Raw genomic sequence first — 18,110 nt, forward strand, 5'->3', positions numbered from 1 at the left:
GAAGAGAGAGAACCACAAGAAAGGGTTCTCGCCACATTTCTTCTCCAATTATCCACCCACCACATAAGAAGGTAAATTGTTGGTGTAGTTTGTCAATTCGAAACTGATGATGATGCTGGCTGGATGATTGGGTGTCAAATGCGACCGCCATTAACAACATAACACCTGTCTCTGGCTGGACACAAACCGAGATTATGTGGTTCAGGTGCTGAATGCACGTGTGCAATCATCAAATTGTCTGTGTTCGCCACATTTGGTGGAGAGAAAATTGCTTCCATCTTTTTATGGAGTAAAACTGTCCCAATGCTGCTAATCGGTACTAGATCTTGGATCAACTTATAGGCTAATGAAGAAGGAGGAAGGTGGATGATTGCACACACTGATCGTTCTCCAATTTCGAATAATTACGTAGACTATGTCGAACAGTTGAAGTGTGATACCTATAGCAATGAGTCTGTGAAAGGTGGCCGATTAAAACATTTCTGCCTTCGGCAGACGATACTTATCTTCACGCAAACCGCACATACAGATTTGCTATATAAGTGGCACTTTTCTTGCCTCATCGCCAGCACTGCCGTAATCTGGCAAACTGACGTATGCGCCAACATTACCGATTTGTGTTTTTTGCAGTTGAATGATAGAAGATACCAAACTCGACCTTATTACATAAAAATATGTTCAGAAATGTTAAAAAATACCAACATAACATTATGAAAACAAAATGACGTATGCGCCATTTCTACTCAAAGTGACGTAAGCTAGTCCGAGAACGTGTAGAGTTCCCCTGACTGATATTTCTTCTTGCTTCTCTCGACCGCCGCATGGAATGCATCAGCCGACATAAAGGTATGTCCTGTTTCCAAATATTTGAAGTTGACCTGATCAGTTTTGATGAGCGGTCTAATAACATAATATGAATCATCAAATTCCAGTTTTTGTTTTGGCTAGAGCTATTGTCTAGCCATTACAAAACTCGACTTGAAGAAGCTATCGAGATCAGTTGTTTCGTGAAAACACTTTCCAAATTCATTGATTTCCTGCCACTTATGGTTTCATTCCACAGAACAGCGTGGACTGCTCCATTCTTTCCCCCACCAAGAGGCGAGAAAGTCTCATTAAGTGCAACGATTCGCTTGGAAAATATAGCATCCTTGAAACGTTACATTCGCAGAAGTTGGATAACCTATTGAAGAATACGCTTCGTTAGTTCAGGCACCTGTTATATTACCAGATTATCCTCAGGCTCACTCTCGCTCATGCTAACGTACTCAGCTATAAACTCCATTTTTTTGGTTCGGATACAACTCCACGGGCCGCGAATATTTGAATGATTGTGAGAGAAAATATCTGGAAATGGTTTATCGCATGCTACGATGGATGTACGTCATTTGGTCTTGGAAACAGTTAAAAATAATAGCTGTTTCCACAACAAAATGACGTTGGTAACATAACTTTCGTTGATAAACTTTTTTCCACAAATTATGTATTTGGCCATGTTTTGTTATCGTTTAAACTCATAGTGTACAGATTTGATTATTGAAATTTGCTCGGAAGCTCAATAAAAAAACGTTTTTGCAAAAAGCTCCGTACTGAAAATTTTACTCGCTGGCGCATACGTCAGATTGCCAGATCACGGCAGAGCAGTAGTGCGTAAAAGAGCGCGTAAGCAAATCATCACCTCGACACTTGACTCGACTCGACTTGACTTAACTTGACTTGAGAGAGACTCTTGAGGGGTAATTTTTGTCTCTATTTGATGCGATTTTTAACACCAGTAGGTCAAAACCAACGAGAAATGACAGACCACCCCGGACAATTATCACCTGCTGGTTATATGGTCTCAAACCGGTGCTACCTGCCCAAGTATGCTACCAATCGCTAGTGCACCGAATTTGCTCAAGGCAGCCGGCCAGCTCTATCGTTCCTAATTACTAGATTAGGATAATTTGAATAATTGTAGCGCATCGTCATCGTCATCATCATCACCAATTTTGAATTTCAAGACCAAGTTTCTGTTGACTACACGAAAACTTAATTATTCGATCTTCTTTATTTGCATAACCCAAACAACACCTTCAGCGACCTTCATGCATGAAAAAAGTAAACAATACAAATGTCTCTTGAGATTACAACTACAATAATAAAAAAAAAAGTTAACTGGCTCCAGAGAGGATCGAACTCACGACCTTCGCGTTATTAGCACGACGCTCTAACCAACTGAGCTATGGAGCCGCTAATGGTTCAGTGGGGGAAATGTACCCGTTTTAAAATTGGGCAGCCACGCCGAACGGGATAAGCGATTTATGACGCGGGGCAGTCAGCAGCGCATATGTTGTTTGTTGTTATTGAGAAAAAATGTACCTTGTAGATTTTTCCGATTTCTGGCGAAGCATTCAATGGTTGGTGCTTCAGTTTGATTCCAATTAATTTAACTTATGTAGGTACATGCCAAAATGCGATCACGTTTTGTTTTTTTTTCATAGAATTGTCTACTTTCGATTTTTAACATCTTTTTAAGGCCATCTTAATTAGAAGTGCCGGTTTTGGGTGTCTCAAATTGATGATTTGATTTTTGGTTTTGGTTTTCATAGACAGAATGTGATTTTTGATTTTTTTTTTCTTCGAAGCTTCAAATTTTCATCCCTGTATCGGAAGGTACAATTTGAATTTTCTAGGTAGCGCAATCAAGAAAGTAGAAACTAAGTATTTTTTAAAATTTTTTTGGTAATCTTTATACATAAGGGGGGCAACGGATGTATGGAAAAACAATTCACGATCAAAATATAAAAAACCGGCCATATTTATGTTGTTGGCCCAAAAAACTACCTGTGCAAAATTTCAGCTCAATCGAACTTGATTTAGGTGTGCCTTGAAGCGCTTAAAGTTTTAGGTTTTTGGCCCTCAAAAATCACCAAAGGAAATCGGAAAAAATTGATATTTTAATTTCGATGCCAAAAGACATAAAAATGCATAAAACGTCGTAGATCTGATGTTATCTAGGAAAAAAATATTTTCAAAGTATATTCTAAAAATGACCGAGTTTGAGTGAGTTTGATAAGGATTTTTATGAAATTTATGATCATATTCTTACAGAACACTGTCATTGAATTAGTGGATTAAATCACAGACACCCCATTGCAGCCATTTTTGTAACCTACATACAGATTTTTTATGATAATTTTGATTAAGACTACTCAAAGATTTTTTCTTTCCTTTCATTGACAATTTCAGTGGCTTCCTTTTCATTCCAATTTTATTTTTGATAACTTAAAGCAAACATATGTATATTATCTAAAACCTTTTAAAAACCTGTCGACAAATGTATTGCAAGTATAATTGCAAAGTAAGTCATTAAATAAAAAAATATTTCATCAAAATTAACAGCGAATACCAGATCTTGGGCTTCGAAAATCAGTTGAAACATAGGACAAATTAAAATATGTGTCTTAAATTTTAACTTTGAATTATTCGCTCTGGTTGTTTTTAGTGTATAAAAGTTTTTATTTACACTCATGCACTACTTCCAGAGCATTGCCTTCTATTTTGCCTATGATAACAGTTGCGAAGCTATTACTTATACACTCTCCGTTCGATTTTGGCAACACGCCCAAACATTTTGTGTTGCCAAAGTCGAACGATTTTTTTCTCAAAATTTTCTCAGTTACTTAAAAAAATATTTTTACTATCATTCACGTAATTTTTAGTAAATTTTTAACCATTTTTAGGCATTTTTATATTATTTATATCGTGTTTGTGATAAATATAGAGTTTTTCTGGTTTTTTTATAATTTTTGTTTTTTTTTGTCATATTAGATATTTTTGTCATTCTCCATAATTTCAATGTTTTTTTTATTTTTGTGTTTTGTTTGTATTTTTTTTTAATATTTGATATTTTCATCAATTTTGTCATTTTTAATAACCTTTTTTTCATTTTTTTTTGTTGGTGTATTTTATCATCATTTTTGAACGTTAAAATGTATTTATGGTGTTTGTCTAAATTATACTTTGTCCTGCTATAGCGAAGTCTACAAGGTAATATTGTTCCAAAAACCGTTCGATTTTAGCATATGCGCCAAAATCGGATGTTGCCAAAAACGAACGGAGTCTGTATCAGCATTCATTTTTAACAAAAATTTGTAGAACAATCTTTTAGTAGTTAACAATTCTCGATGAGCCTCGCATAAAAGATGATTTAACTGAAATTTTGATGCAGATTGAAAAAAAACCCGACGTCAAATAACATATTTAAGATAAGTTTGCCAGAATTTTTGCTGGACGTATCTGAACCGAGCTTATGAAGGTAACCTAAAAACCTGGCAAAATCGGGGTATTTGTTTTCAAAACTTTGAAATTCAATATCTGTGCAATAAATTTGGTCAAAACCACAGAACTATTAATAAAAAACACAAGAAAAAAAAATATAAATATTACTGATTTCATCAAAATGTGTTCATCAGCTTTAACAGCGTATCTTAGGATTCCAAAAAACTTAATGTTTTTTTTTAAGATTAAACTTGCTCAAAAAAAAATCGACGCAAAGAAACAAATATTTTAATAATTTAACTTGAGTGTTTTTGCTAGATTTGTCAAAAAAGCGAAAAAATCCGGGCTGAATACGGGCATTTTTTAACGAAATCCAGGCAACCGGGCTGGACCGGACTTTTCCTTAATTTTGTGGCATATATTTGAGCAAGTCCGGGTAAATCAGGCAATCTGGCAAGCTTAGTCTAAGAAATACCTTACAAAAAGAAGAAGAAGTTATCAACATTCAAATCTTATACTGGAACTGGAATAGCAATTCAACAGAGAAACTCAGTATTATCGATTGGTCAAATTTGAGAAATACATTGGTTTTTTTTTTTTTTTCAAAATTGTTACATTAATTTTGCACTACTTCTAATAATACTTTTAAAGAAAACATTATAGATTGCCCACTTTTATTTATTTTATTTCCCGCAAAGCTCTCGAAAACTCATAATTTCGAATGATTTTTAATGATTTTCCCACTTTCTTTGATTTTTTAAAACTTCAATGATTCCAGATTTTTACTCAGATATTGCCCGGTTGAAATTCGGGAGTGTTTATAAAAAAAGTTTTTTATTCAATTAAAGTAAACATGAAGCTTTCTACATAGTGCATATTTATAAAGTTCCTGACAAATAATGTTAGTTTTAAGTTATCTTGTAATTTCACATGACGTTTGTTTTTAATGAAAATGAGAAATGTTTTTTTTTGTAATTCTACATCTCTCCCCAAAAAATAATAATTACTGTTACCAATTTATTCACAAAGCTAAGAAAAAGTCATTCCAGCTATCGAAGAATCCGTAACGTTTTTTTTTTAAATTTGAAGAAAATATTTCAAAATCAAAACTTAATGTTTGATTAACTGAACCCTCCAAAAATTTATTCCTTACTCAATTAGGATAAAGCGATGTATTATTTATTGTAGGGTAAGCATTCCAGATTCCCCGGATTATTTTGGACATGCTGGACATGTTTTCAACATTCAAAATTCAATCAAAAATCAGTGACTTGTAAGAATGAAATATGTATATTTTTATATAACAGAAAAGATTGTTTTTCATATCTGTGTGGATTTTACTGTTGCCTCTTTTCCAGGCTGAAGAATGATTTACCGGAAATATCGGTATTTCCGTATTCGAAAAATAGACAGATCTACCGGTTTCGTTAAAACCGGTTAGACCACCCTAGAAAATTGTTATATTTATCACAGAATTCCAAAAATATATTTGAATCAATTTCAAAATTTAAAAAAAAATCGGCAGTCTCGAAATAGATTTATCTATAAAACAATTACTTCAGTTTATTAACAAATTAACGATCGCCTTTTTAACTCATTGCGGACTTAATACGATATATCTCATTTTTTCGTTCTCGGCAAATGTGCTACACCTACAAGCATAACTAAAATGTTAGAAATTTGATAATGAATAACACGATTTTGTTAAAATCCCAGCTAAATAAACAAACGAAAAAACATAGCGGTCCTTAATGTCTTTCTTGCCAGTTTCCTACTACCAGTTTTAGTTTTAGACGTCAAATGATTCAGTGTTCGATAGACATGTTTCATTAAAATATTTTATTCAAAAAGCAATTATTTTGAAAGCGTGAGACGTTATTAGTTGCAGGATTGCATTTTTTGATGAAAGAAATATCTTTTTCGAAATCTTCAGAAAACTATATTGTTTTTCAATGTTGTTGTTATGTATTTTGATTGAATTATCTTGAGGAACGAATTCATATATAAAAAATGTTTTGTTTGTCATTCTACATATATTAAACATTTGCTTAAAGTTCCCCGAGTTGCAATATACATATCACGGTGTGTTAGACGGTGTGTAGAAGACGCTTTAAAGAGAAAAAAAAACAGTTACTCTTTTTTTTTCAAAAATGGAAAATTTAGCCTTTTCTGAATTATTTTCGAGCAAAATTTGAATATTTGGTCGGTGAGTACTCATTGATTTTTTTTTTGAAAATTTATAGTCCATATTTATTAGTTTTTATCTGCAAAATTATTCCAGTGCAATGGAATAGTAATTTTTCTCTTAATAAATTTATTTTTTTGTTTTCATTCAAGTTTTTTTCATTCTGAAACAATATGAAATGTCAACGCCTGTAACGATTAGTGATTTGGATATTCTATATAACTTATTTTCATATGAATATGAATTTATATTCATATGTGTATATATTGGAAAACTAATTCTGATGGAATGGAATTTGAAGATAAATGAATAACAAAAGTCCAATACTTTTTTATTGGTTTCCAACAAAATATTAAAAATCTTTCCTTTTTCGCTTTTAAAAAAACATTTTTTTGATGATACCACTTCTTTATGGATTTTTTGAGTTTTGTTTACCTTAGACTAAATTTGAACATATCTAAGCAGACCTGTTTCCAATAGAATTAAAAATATAAAATTCAGGTAAAAGTTTAAGTACTTGCATTGAAATCCGTACATCTTCCGCTACATAACATAAATTTCTGAATTCATTTGCTGACATCGAAGGAGAACACATTTTATATCAATCGTTTGAACTTAATTTTTGTTCAAGAATTGAAGTACTGTTGGTATTTTTGGATTAATGATCAACAAAATGTTGAAAATTGAATTTTTTCAGGAGTTACTTTATTTTCATCGACGGTTTTTGACCAGATTTATGCATATAAAATTTTTAGTTTTTATGGATTTTTATAGTTCATTTAAAACAATGATTTCTAGAGGTTTAACCATAATTGGTATATAATTGTAGAACCTATGATTATTCTACTATAACATTAATGCTTCATTCATGTTCTATTAAATAATAAAGATGAACTTCAGTGTACAGTGGAATTACCTAAAAAGTATTGGGTGATCAATATATGAGAAATCTTACGCACTGCAGGCTAGCTTTCAATCGATAATTTGCAATTCACCTTGACGAACAATACTGTTAATTTTTGTAAATTTAAGATCGACACAATGATAGAAATACATTTTTTGGAATTATTTCAAATTTATCCCAGTTTTAGACTCAATTCATCCATTAAAATAAATCATTTCCTAAAAACTATAAAATTCATTTTAAAACAAAGAATTCAAGAGGTTATTATAATAATATAGTGGGAATGATCATTGTATCAAAGGAAAGTAACACGCAAAATTTAAGCCTTTTAAACAATTTTCATTGTTTTGATAGCTCTGTAACAAGTTTGAAAGAATTTTGAAAATTTATTAAAGTTTTTGATGAGATTGTTGAGTTACCAGTTCAATTTTAAAATATTGAAAGTAATAACTAAGAGATTTAGCTCCTCAGAAATTAGAAAACACTTAAAATTTTTATATTTTTTTCGAAGATTTCAAATAAGAAATTTTCAAAAAAAAATCGTATAGGAGGTCACCGACCAAATATTTTAATTTTTATTAAAAATGAACCGGGAAAAGCTCTACTTTCAGCCCCATGCAAAAATTAGCATTACTGTATTTTTTCTTCAAGTCCTTCTACGAAATACATCGTGATATGTATTTCTAATGTAAGAAGTATCAAAAACAAACTCCTATCAAAATTTAAGGTCCCTACCCTGATACAAAATAAAATCTTAAAATCAAACGTTTAAAGATCAGCAATGTCTGATTTTCTATATTTTCACGAATCTGAAGTTCAAATGACTTATGTTTTTCATTTTATTTATAGAAAAAAAACTTTTTTTTTATGAAAACGTCTTGAGATTTGTACAAAAAAAAATGACTGTCCCTCTAGAATAGTTAATTATTTTTCTGAAATCTGATGATTTCTTCAACTGTGTACAAATCCTATAAAAACTGAAATTTTCACAGTGATTCGAAAGAACCACAAAACCGTTAAAATTTCAAGATCAAGTAAACCGGACTTTTTTTTTGCAAAGTTTTGGAGCAAAACAACGAATATATGCCAATTTCGTTGGATGCGTTCCAAAAATTTATGAAAACCTGTCAATTTGATACAAAAAGGCTACGTATAAAAAGACGTCGAAGTATTTGTCATGTCGGTTAACAAGCTTTGTGTGAAATCATTTTTTTCACAGAGGCCTGTACAATAGACTGAGTCGATTTGGGGTCATTTTTGAATTTCTCAAACCCTGGGGTCTAAAAGCTTCGTTTTGGTCCAAAACTCATCCATGATTTTTTGCAGAATTTTTAAGTAACGTTTGTATGAGTAAATTTGAACTTTTAGGTTTGTATGAGAAAATTTAATATTTTGTTCTGAAAAATCAACATCGTTTTTGTTTCTTCGGTGGAACCGAGCCAGCTGACTGTTTTTGTGCTATTTTATAAAATTCCTAAGAAAAATTTTCCGCTAAACAACTGTGTCGAAGACCGAAACTTCGTATCTTATTAGGCAAAGTTATTAGCTGTTTAACAGAGGTATGTCTTTTCGCATTGATAAACGACAAATTCAATTGACATCACTGCTGGAGCCTCACGAAGTGTTGCAAGAAAAGTAGTCAAGCAATACCTCGCTAGGTGCCCTGCAGGGATGTCAATTGAATTTATTGTTTATCAATGCGAAAAGACATATCTCTGTTAAACAGCCAATAACTTTTTTGCCTAATAAGATACGAAGTTACAGTCTTCGACAAAGTTGTTCAGCGAAAAATTTCCCTTGGGAATTTTATAAATTGGCACAAAAACTGTCAGCTGGCTCGGTTCCACCGAAGAAACAAAAACGATGTTGATTTTTCAGTACAAAATATTCAATTTTCCCATACAAACCTAAAAGTTCAGATTTACTCATGTAAACGTTTCTTAAAAATTCTGCAAAAAATCATGGATGAGTTTTCGATCAAGACGAAGCTTTTTAGACCCCAGGGTTTGAGAAATTTAAAAATGACCCCAAATCGACTCAGTCTACTGTACAATGAATTTTCTGCTTTTATAAGGCCTTTTTCCTAGGGCAATTTTTTGTTACAATTTGGGGGGGGGGTGGGCGGGGGGGTAATACATAATCTTATTATTGAAATTTAAAATCTTCTCCCCAGCTTTCTCGATCGAAGGCCGACTAAGTTGTTATCATAGTTTCCCATCCGATTTAATATGCGTGTTTTTTTTTTCGGAGTAGGGAAGAAAGTTCATCTCTATCATCATTTGAAGGTCCAATAAAACAAATTAGCCCTCACCTCAGGAGGGCTTGTTTATCTCTTACTTTTAATCTAGCTCAAAAGTCGTGGTAGGAACGGCCACTAATTGAGAAGTCATTAGTTTCTGCAACCGGTAGGGTTAAAACCCAACACCAGAAGAGGGCTTTTCCATTTGTTTTTTTTTCCTTCTGTTCCCACTTATCTCAAACTTGATCAGATCACACAATTGATGCTGCCGGTTACCGGCTGCTGTAGAAATTATAGTTGAACCACAAGGTAGAGAGAAAGATAATCGAAAAAAAAACCATACGAAACAAAACAACTGTTTATAATATAATAAAGTGTTTCTAATTAATTCCGTTTTTTTTCGCTCGGTTTCCCTGATAAGATGGAGGGGGTCCAGCGATTGTTATTGTTTTTTTTTCTACTTTTTGGTTTCCTATGCTAAGATTTTTGTTTCGCTGCCTGGATGTGAAGAATGGAATGTAGAGAGAAAATTAAATGCTAATCAAGTGAAGATCTCTTGAACACAACAACAAGATAAAAGGAGAGTTAAAACCGGCAGGAAGGTGTCGGAAAATAAAGAAATAAAACTAACAGCTCTAAGCTAATTTGCAAAAGAGTCGGGGATTGACCGGCACAAACACTTCACTTCCGCAGCAATGACCCCAAGATTGAATTAAAAAATAGAAGAATGTTTTTTTTGCTTATATCTCGCTCATAGTGTTTTCTTATTCTAATAATTCTTTCACACTTTGTGAAGGACACTTTTTCCTATGTTTTGATCTCAAATTGAATAATGTAAGGTCGCCCAATTGGGTCAAAATCGTGTGGAAACTTGCACACACAACTCCCTATCTAAAATGTTAATCGTTAAGACATCGACAGGCTCTAAAAATAGCCAACAGATATTGGTGCCGATTTCGGAGCCCCTCGTCACAACGGGCTCGTTGGTCTAGGGGTATGATTTTCGCTTAGGGTGCGAGAGGTCCCGGGTTCAAATCCCGGACGAGCCCACTCGATCTTTTTTTTACCTCTAAGAGATTACAATCTTCAATGAACGGGTTTTTTTTCGATAACCTTTATCCTCGCTTTAAATTGTTCCCATCAAAGATAAACCGGAAACCAATATGTGTTTTTTTTACCTCCGAGTGAATTTAGCGGCACCTTATACTAATATGTATTTTACTGGAATCGATCAAAGAAAGTAAACAAGAAACGCCCAGCCAAGCCCAGCTTATCGTGAAAGGGGGAAAACTCAAACAAAATCACAACTTTCGCGTGACCGGCAGCGCGGCGATCCAAATCTCTAAAATAAACAAATTTCTGGGGGAAGTGACCGTCACCAAAAGCAGCAAAATAAAAACTGGGTCATTAGGCAGGCACTCTACCGATTGTCTTCCTGATGAGACAGATTTGAAAGAAGGTTCACCTCACTAAGTATAGTGAGAAATGGGAAGGTTTTTGTTAGTTTTCGTTTCTTCCTTTTAGGGGTCACTGTCACCGAAATTAAATATTAAGAAAAAAAAAGTAGATTGAGATAGGCAATCTAAAGTGGTGGAAACCTTTCATTGATCAAATAGAAACAAAGATGGAGCTAGCTCTATATTAATCAACTTTCATCCAGTGACCCCCACTCGGAATAATTACTAGGGCAGGTACACCTTGAAGGTGATTGGTCTATTTTGTTCCATTCATAGTTGGTTTTTGGGAACACTTTTTTGTTGTAGTTGAATTGTTGATAATAACCGACAATAGTCGGTGACCGCTTTTAGAGAAACTGATCTCAAGTTCAAACTGGTGTCTAATCACTGGTTGGGGTCAGAAGAAATGCTTAGCTTCGTTTTTGCGGGTCGTTGAATTCAAAAATTGACTGGATAATTGATGGAATTTGAGGAATGACCACCTGTGCAATTCGAACATTCGAAGATTGGACTTTGTGAATTTTATCCGACTGAAGGGCAACCCAGCTTTGAATGTCGAATGAGTCGCAAAACATGTATCTGGCATTCATTAAAAAATGTAAGTTTTTCGAAAACTTGTTATGGTTTAGTTTAATTTTTTAAAATTGATTTTTCAATGCTAAAATTTGTTATTTTTGAGCGTAAATTGTCAAAATTACAAAAAAAAAAATCCGGACAAAAATGACAAAAATTCTAAAAACGACAAAAATGACAAAAGTGAAAAAAATTGTAAAAATTACAAGAAAAAAAATAAATTAAAAAATGACAAAAATAATAGAAATGACAAAAATGAGAAAAATGACAAAAATGACAAAAATGACAAAAATGACAAAAATGACAAAAAATGATAAAAATGACAAAAATGACAAAATTGAAAAAAAAATGACAGAAATGACATAAACGACAAAAATGACAAAAATGGCAAAAATAACAGAAATGACAGAAATGACAAAAATGACAAAAGTGGCAAAAATGACAGAAATGACAAAAACGAAAAAATGACAAAAATGACAAAAGTGTCAAAAATGACAAAAATGACAAAAATGACAAAAATGACAAAAATGACAAAAATGACAAAAATGACAAAAATGACAAAAATGACAAAAATGACAAAAATGACAAAAATGACAAAAATGAAAAAAATGAAAAAAATGACAAAAATGACAAAAATGACAAAAATGACAAAAATGACAAAAATGACAAAAATGACAAAAATGACAAAAATGACAAAAATGACAAAAATGACAAAAATGACAAAAATGACAAAAATGACAAAAATGACAAAAATGACAAAATTGACAAAAATGACAAAAATGACAAAGATGACAAAAATGACAAAAATGACAAAAATGACCAAAATGACCAAAATGACAAAAATGACAAAAATGACAAAAATGACAAAAATGACAAAAATGACAAAAATGATAAAAATGATAAAAATGAAAAAAATGACAAAAATGTAAAAAATGTCAAAAATGTCAAAAATGTCAAAAATGCCAGAAATGACAGAAATGACAAAAATGACAAAAATGACAAAAAAGACAAAAAAGACAAAAAAGACTAAAAAGACAAAAAAGACAAAAAAAAAGACAAAAAATACTTAAAAGACAAAAAAGACAAAAAAGACAAAAAAGACAAAAAAGACAAAAAAGACAAAAAAGACAAAAAAGACAAAAAAGACAAAAAAGACAAAAAAGACAAAAAAGACAAAAAAGACAAAAAAGACAAAAAAGACAAAAAAGACAAAAAAGACAAAAAAGACAAAAAAGACAAAAAAGACAAAAAAGACAAAAAAGACAAAAAAGACAAAAAAGACAAAAAAGACAAAAAAGACAAAAAAGACAAAAAAGACAAAAAAGACAAAAAAGACAAAAAAGACAAAAAAGACAAAAAAGACAAAAAAGACAAAAAAGACAAAAAAGACAAAAAAGACAAAAAAGACAAAAAAGACAAAAAAGACAAAAAAGACAAAAAAGACAAAAAAGACAAAAAAGACAAAAAAGACAAAAAAGACAAAAAAGACAAAAAAGACAAAAAAGACAAAAAAGACAAAAAAGACAAAAAAGACAAAAAAGACAAAAAAGACAAAAAAGACAAAAAAGACAAAAAAGACAAAAAAGACAAAAAAGACAAAAAAGACAAAAAAGACAAAAAAGACAAAAAAGACAAAAAAGACAAAAAAGACAAAAAAGACAAAAAAGACAAAAAAGACAAAAAAGACAAAAAAGACAAAAAAGACAAAAAAGACAAAAAAGACAAAAAAGACAAAAAAGACAAAAAAGACAAAAAAGACAAAAAAGACAAAAAAGACAAAAAAGACAAAAAAGACAAAAAAGACAAAAAAGACAAAAAAGACAAAAAAGACAAAAAAGACAAAAAAGACAAAAAAGACAAAAAAGACAAAAAAGACAAAAAAGACAAAAAAGACAAAAAAGACAAAAAAGACAAAAAAGACAAAAAAGACAAAAAAGACAAAAAAGACAAAAAAGACAAAAATGACAAAAATGACAAAAATGACAAAAATGACAAAAATGACAAAAATGACAAAAATGACAAAAAAGACAAAAAAGACAAAAATGACAAAAAAGACAAAAAAGACAAAAAAGACAAAAAAGACAAAAAAGACAAAAAAGACAAAAAAGACAAAAAAGACAAAAAAGACAAAAAAGACAAAAAAGACAAAAAAGACAAAAAAGACAAAAAAGACAAAAAAGACAAAAAAGACAAAAATGACAACAATTGCAAAAATTGCAAAAATTTCTAAATTGATAAAATTGACTTAAATGGTGAAATGACCAAAATGACAAAAAACGACAAAAATGATAAAAAATACAAAAATTACAAAATTGATAAAAAATGACAAAAATGACAAAAAACAAAAATGACAAAAATTACAAAAATGGCAAAAATAACAAAAATTGCAAAAATGACTGGAATGGACAAATATGACAATAATGACAAAAAAGACAAAATTAGCAAATATCTCAAAATTGACAAAAATGACAAAAATGACAAAAATTACAAAAGTTGCAATATTACAAATATTTAAAAAATAACAAAAAATGTAAACATTTCAAAATAAAATATCAAAAACTATAAATTTAGAAAAATTACAAAAACTACAAAAATGACAAAAATTCCAAAATTTACGAAAATATCAAAAACAACAAAACTACAAAAAGTTTAAAAAATAACAGAAATTTATACAAAATGACAAAATTTACAAAAATTACTAAAATTTCTAAAAATACACAAAATAAAAAAAAAATACAAAAATGTTAAAATGACAAAAATTACAAAAACGATAAAAAATTACAAAAATGAAAAAATAAATTACAAAAATTAAAATAAAATAAAATAAAAATTTGTCTTTAATTGTTTGTCATTCATATAATTTATGTTCGTTTTTGTTTAAAAGTTTGTGGTTTTCATTTTCATATTGTTTTGATGTTTGTTGATGTTCAAATTTTGTGTAAAGTGAAGTTTTCCAAGCGATTGAAATATATCGCTTCTTAGATTTTAATTTAACTCTACAATTTGAACATGTTTTTTTCCTTTTGAAGTTTTGGTCTCCACAATTTTTTTTTGTTTTATTTTGCTTCTTTTGGCTTAGTATTTCACAATTAAATTAATTTCGTTCAGGTTAAAAATAGAAACTAAGTACAGTTCGCGCGACCATCTAGCGATTTCTTTTTGTAATAAGAAGAGTATTCGAAAAAAATGCAACACTTTTTTTTTGAACAACTTTTCAACGCATGGATAGAAATTGATAAAATTTTCAGTGCAGCTTTCTAGTAATGTAATGTGAACATGTGGAATATTTTGTGACGTTCAGCGAAATCATTTTTTAAAATAGCCTCCAATGAAGAAATTTTTCGATTTCAAGTTTTGGGCACAATGTGCGTCATCTATAATGTATACTCTTAACTACCTATTTTTCAATTTGAGGCTATTTTTGATGACGTTTTCTGTTTCCCGAAGCTTGACCTTCAAAATCACTCAATTTTTTTTAATTTTGTCGAAGTTATGACAAATTTAGCCAATTGTCCTCCTTCGGCACGAAACTAGCATATTTGACTTTTCATCACTCCACCACAGTTTTCGCATGATAGCACGATTCAAATCTAACCAAAACAGGGGCTGAACTTTATTAGACCTATTAAAGTGCTATGCAGGAAAAATTATCGTATTTGAATTCAGTTTTCTGTGTATATTTCAGCCATTCATCGTGTCAATCGTTATGGAACCCTGACTGATTTGCAGCTTCCTCAAATCGTCAGCTTCCTTAAGTAAAAGGCATCAAATTTTCCTTGTTTATCTCCGGAAAATATAGGCTAGATTTGTTAACAAAAAATTTGACTGGAAATTCGCCAGGTGCCCGCTAAAGAATTCGTTTTGCTGTCCATTACGTTTTTTTTTTAATATCTCCCCGCTAGCGGTCCAAATATTTTGTGCACGATTTGACCACCGTATTTTGTTTATTTTACCGGTGGGTAGCTTCTCTACCTTGTAGAAATGAAGTAAGGCCTATTTATAAGTCAGCTAGCCGAACCAGTCATAAAAAAATTTGTTCATCACTTCCCCTGTTGAAATTTTTGGATTCTACATGATAAAACCTCTCACATTCCTTAAGTTCATGGAATCATTCATCTTCGCTTTTATTCAAATTTTTGCACCATATGTTGCACGTTGGTCGAATAGTAGATTTCCAGCTGTTTTGGGTCTCCCACTGGAACATTCTTGGATTTTTATCGATCCTGCCACAAAAAAAAATGACAATGAGCTTCTGTATTGAACGCTATCTCAAATTGTTATCAAATTTTGTACACCGTACACATTATATTACTAAGTAACTTCACTGATAATTTCATCAAATTCCATCCATGCATTCATATGTTTTCCCCAAAACAAAGTGTATACACTCAGGTAATTCTCAGTAGTTTTCGTGTCTCCCACAGGGGACCTTCCTGGATTTTTCTCGATCCTGCCCCAAAAATTTTGTCTATGACCACATTTTCCACATCAGTTTTACCAATACTAATCTGTCAGCTATCGGCGGAGTATTTTAAGATTTTTTTTTTCGATTTACAGCAGGCATGTCAAACTGGGGGTTTGCGGGCCGCATGCGGCCCGCGGCCTTGGTCAATGCGGCCCGCGTAGCCCCGTCTTAAATTGTCACAAAAAAACACCACTGATTTTTAAGTAAAATATCACAAATAATGCAAATGTTTTTCGATGTTCAAATTTCCTCTCAGATAAACACGCGTAACATTGTTGCTCTGAACCACAGTTTGAGGTGATTTTCGCTTCCGTGTAAGATTGTGTGTAAACATTCATAGCGTAAACAACATGAATATCTTCCAAGTATTTTGGATCTATAATTAAGTTCGGTAAGAAAGAACAACAGACATATTGTAATATTTTTTAAATTGAAGATGTTTGTAAGTCTGAATATCAATATTATTCATTGTAAAAAAGCACATCCTGAATAATCAAAAATTTTCCGTGATTAAATTTGTAGCTCTGAACAATTATGAGGCCCTCTGAGCTAAAGGGGTATAAGTGCACAAAAGCTACTTTCGAGATAGCACGCTTCAAAGTTTCTTTGTTGTGCGATTTTCCATATACTTTTTGGGAAGTTGTAGTGTTTGTTTGTTTAAAAAAGTATGAAGATAAAATTATAAAAATCTGAAATGAGCACTGAATAACGATTAGTTGTAATGGTGCAAAACTGCTTGCGAAAATAAGGGAGACCGATAGCAATTTCAAATTTGCTCATTTTCAATGTATTATTCACCAAAAGACATTATGCGCAAAGCAATTAATGTGCTAAAACTAGTTTCAGATACTATAAATTTTATCCGTCCCCGTGGTTTCAATCATTGGCAATTTTCGACATTTTTGGAAGACATTGAACATGAATTCGATTGTGTTCCCTACTACACAGAAGTACGCTTGCTTTCCTGCCACAAAATATCAAAAAGATTTTTTTTGCTACGAGAGAAAATAATATTATTTTTGGAAATGAAAGGTGAACCTGTTGAACATTTCCAAGCAGACGGCTGGGTTCAGGATTTGGCATTTGCCGTTGATCTCACTGGCCACCTGAAAGATTTGAACTTAAAACTTCAAGGAAAAGAAAAATATATCATAACTGCTTGTGATGATGTGAAAAACTTTCAAGCGGAGTTACGGTTATAGATCAACCAAATTTCCAAAGAAAACCTTGTGCACTTCTCTACGTGTCAAGAACTGAAAAGATCAAATGAGGCTGCGTCATTTGGAAAATACGTACTTCACCTAGAATCGTTACTATATGCATTCAAAAGCCGTTTTCTTGACTTTAATTCATACGAGCAAGAATTTTCGTTGTTTGTATCTCCATTTCCTGAAAATGCTGCTGATAATTTGCAACTAGAGTTGATAGAGCTACAGTGTGATTCTTCATTAAAATCGAAAAACATTGAAGTGGCTGTACAAAAATTTTACAGCTATTTGCCTGAACGCTACGTTGAGTTATGGAAATTTGTTGCCAGAATTCTTGCTATGCTTGCAAGTACCTATCTATGTGAGCAGTTTTTTTCCATAATGAAAGCTACAAAAACTTCTCATCGTTCGAGACTATCTGATACAAATTTATCATCAATAATCAAAGTGTCAGTGACAAATTAACTTCAACCTGAAATTTATAAACTAGTATCTCAGAAAAGATGTCAAGCATCATAATATAGATTATTATAATTATATGTTAAACATTAAAAGCTTTAGTAAAAATTTAACGCAAAATTTCATTTCAAGTTTACTTATAACTATATTCCATTGTATTGTATCTAATCTCCGCGAAACTAATATGTTATGTTTTCTAACTGATTTTGGCTGCGGCCCTCTACGTCATAGAAAATTTGTAATGCGGCCCGCACACCTAAACGAGTTTGACATGCCTGATTTACAGTATTATTTTCAATATGAAACACCTTTTACAAAATGTTTGATTGTTTGCTACCAGTAAACAGTCATTACGTT

The 18,110-nt window shown here is 31.5% G+C and overlaps 2 protein-coding genes and 2 non-coding genes across 5 annotated transcripts in view; 2 read left to right on the plus strand and 2 right to left on the minus strand.

Annotated features, from left to right (window-relative positions):
- Positions 1 to 18,110, plus strand: part of LOC129740152 (tudor domain-containing protein 6) — a 360,358-nt gene that overhangs the window by 177,029 nt on the left and 165,219 nt on the right. The gene's annotated exons all lie outside the window — the stretch shown is intronic.
- LOC129740153 (uncharacterized) overlaps positions 1 to 18,110 on the minus strand; it is a 288,116-nt gene that overhangs the window by 170,817 nt on the left and 99,189 nt on the right. The window lies entirely within an intron of this gene.
- Positions 2,159 to 2,232, minus strand: Trnai-aau (transfer RNA isoleucine (anticodon AAU)). The gene has a single exon. It is a non-coding gene; the product is annotated as a tRNA-Ile (tRNA).
- Trnap-agg (transfer RNA proline (anticodon AGG)) lies at positions 10,569 to 10,640 on the plus strand. Its single transcript has one exon. It is a non-coding gene; the product is annotated as a tRNA-Pro (tRNA).

Source organism: Uranotaenia lowii, chromosome 1, assembly GCF_029784155.1.
Source record: "Uranotaenia lowii strain MFRU-FL chromosome 1, ASM2978415v1, whole genome shotgun sequence".
Taxonomy (NCBI): Eukaryota; Metazoa; Arthropoda; class Insecta; order Diptera; family Culicidae; genus Uranotaenia; species Uranotaenia lowii.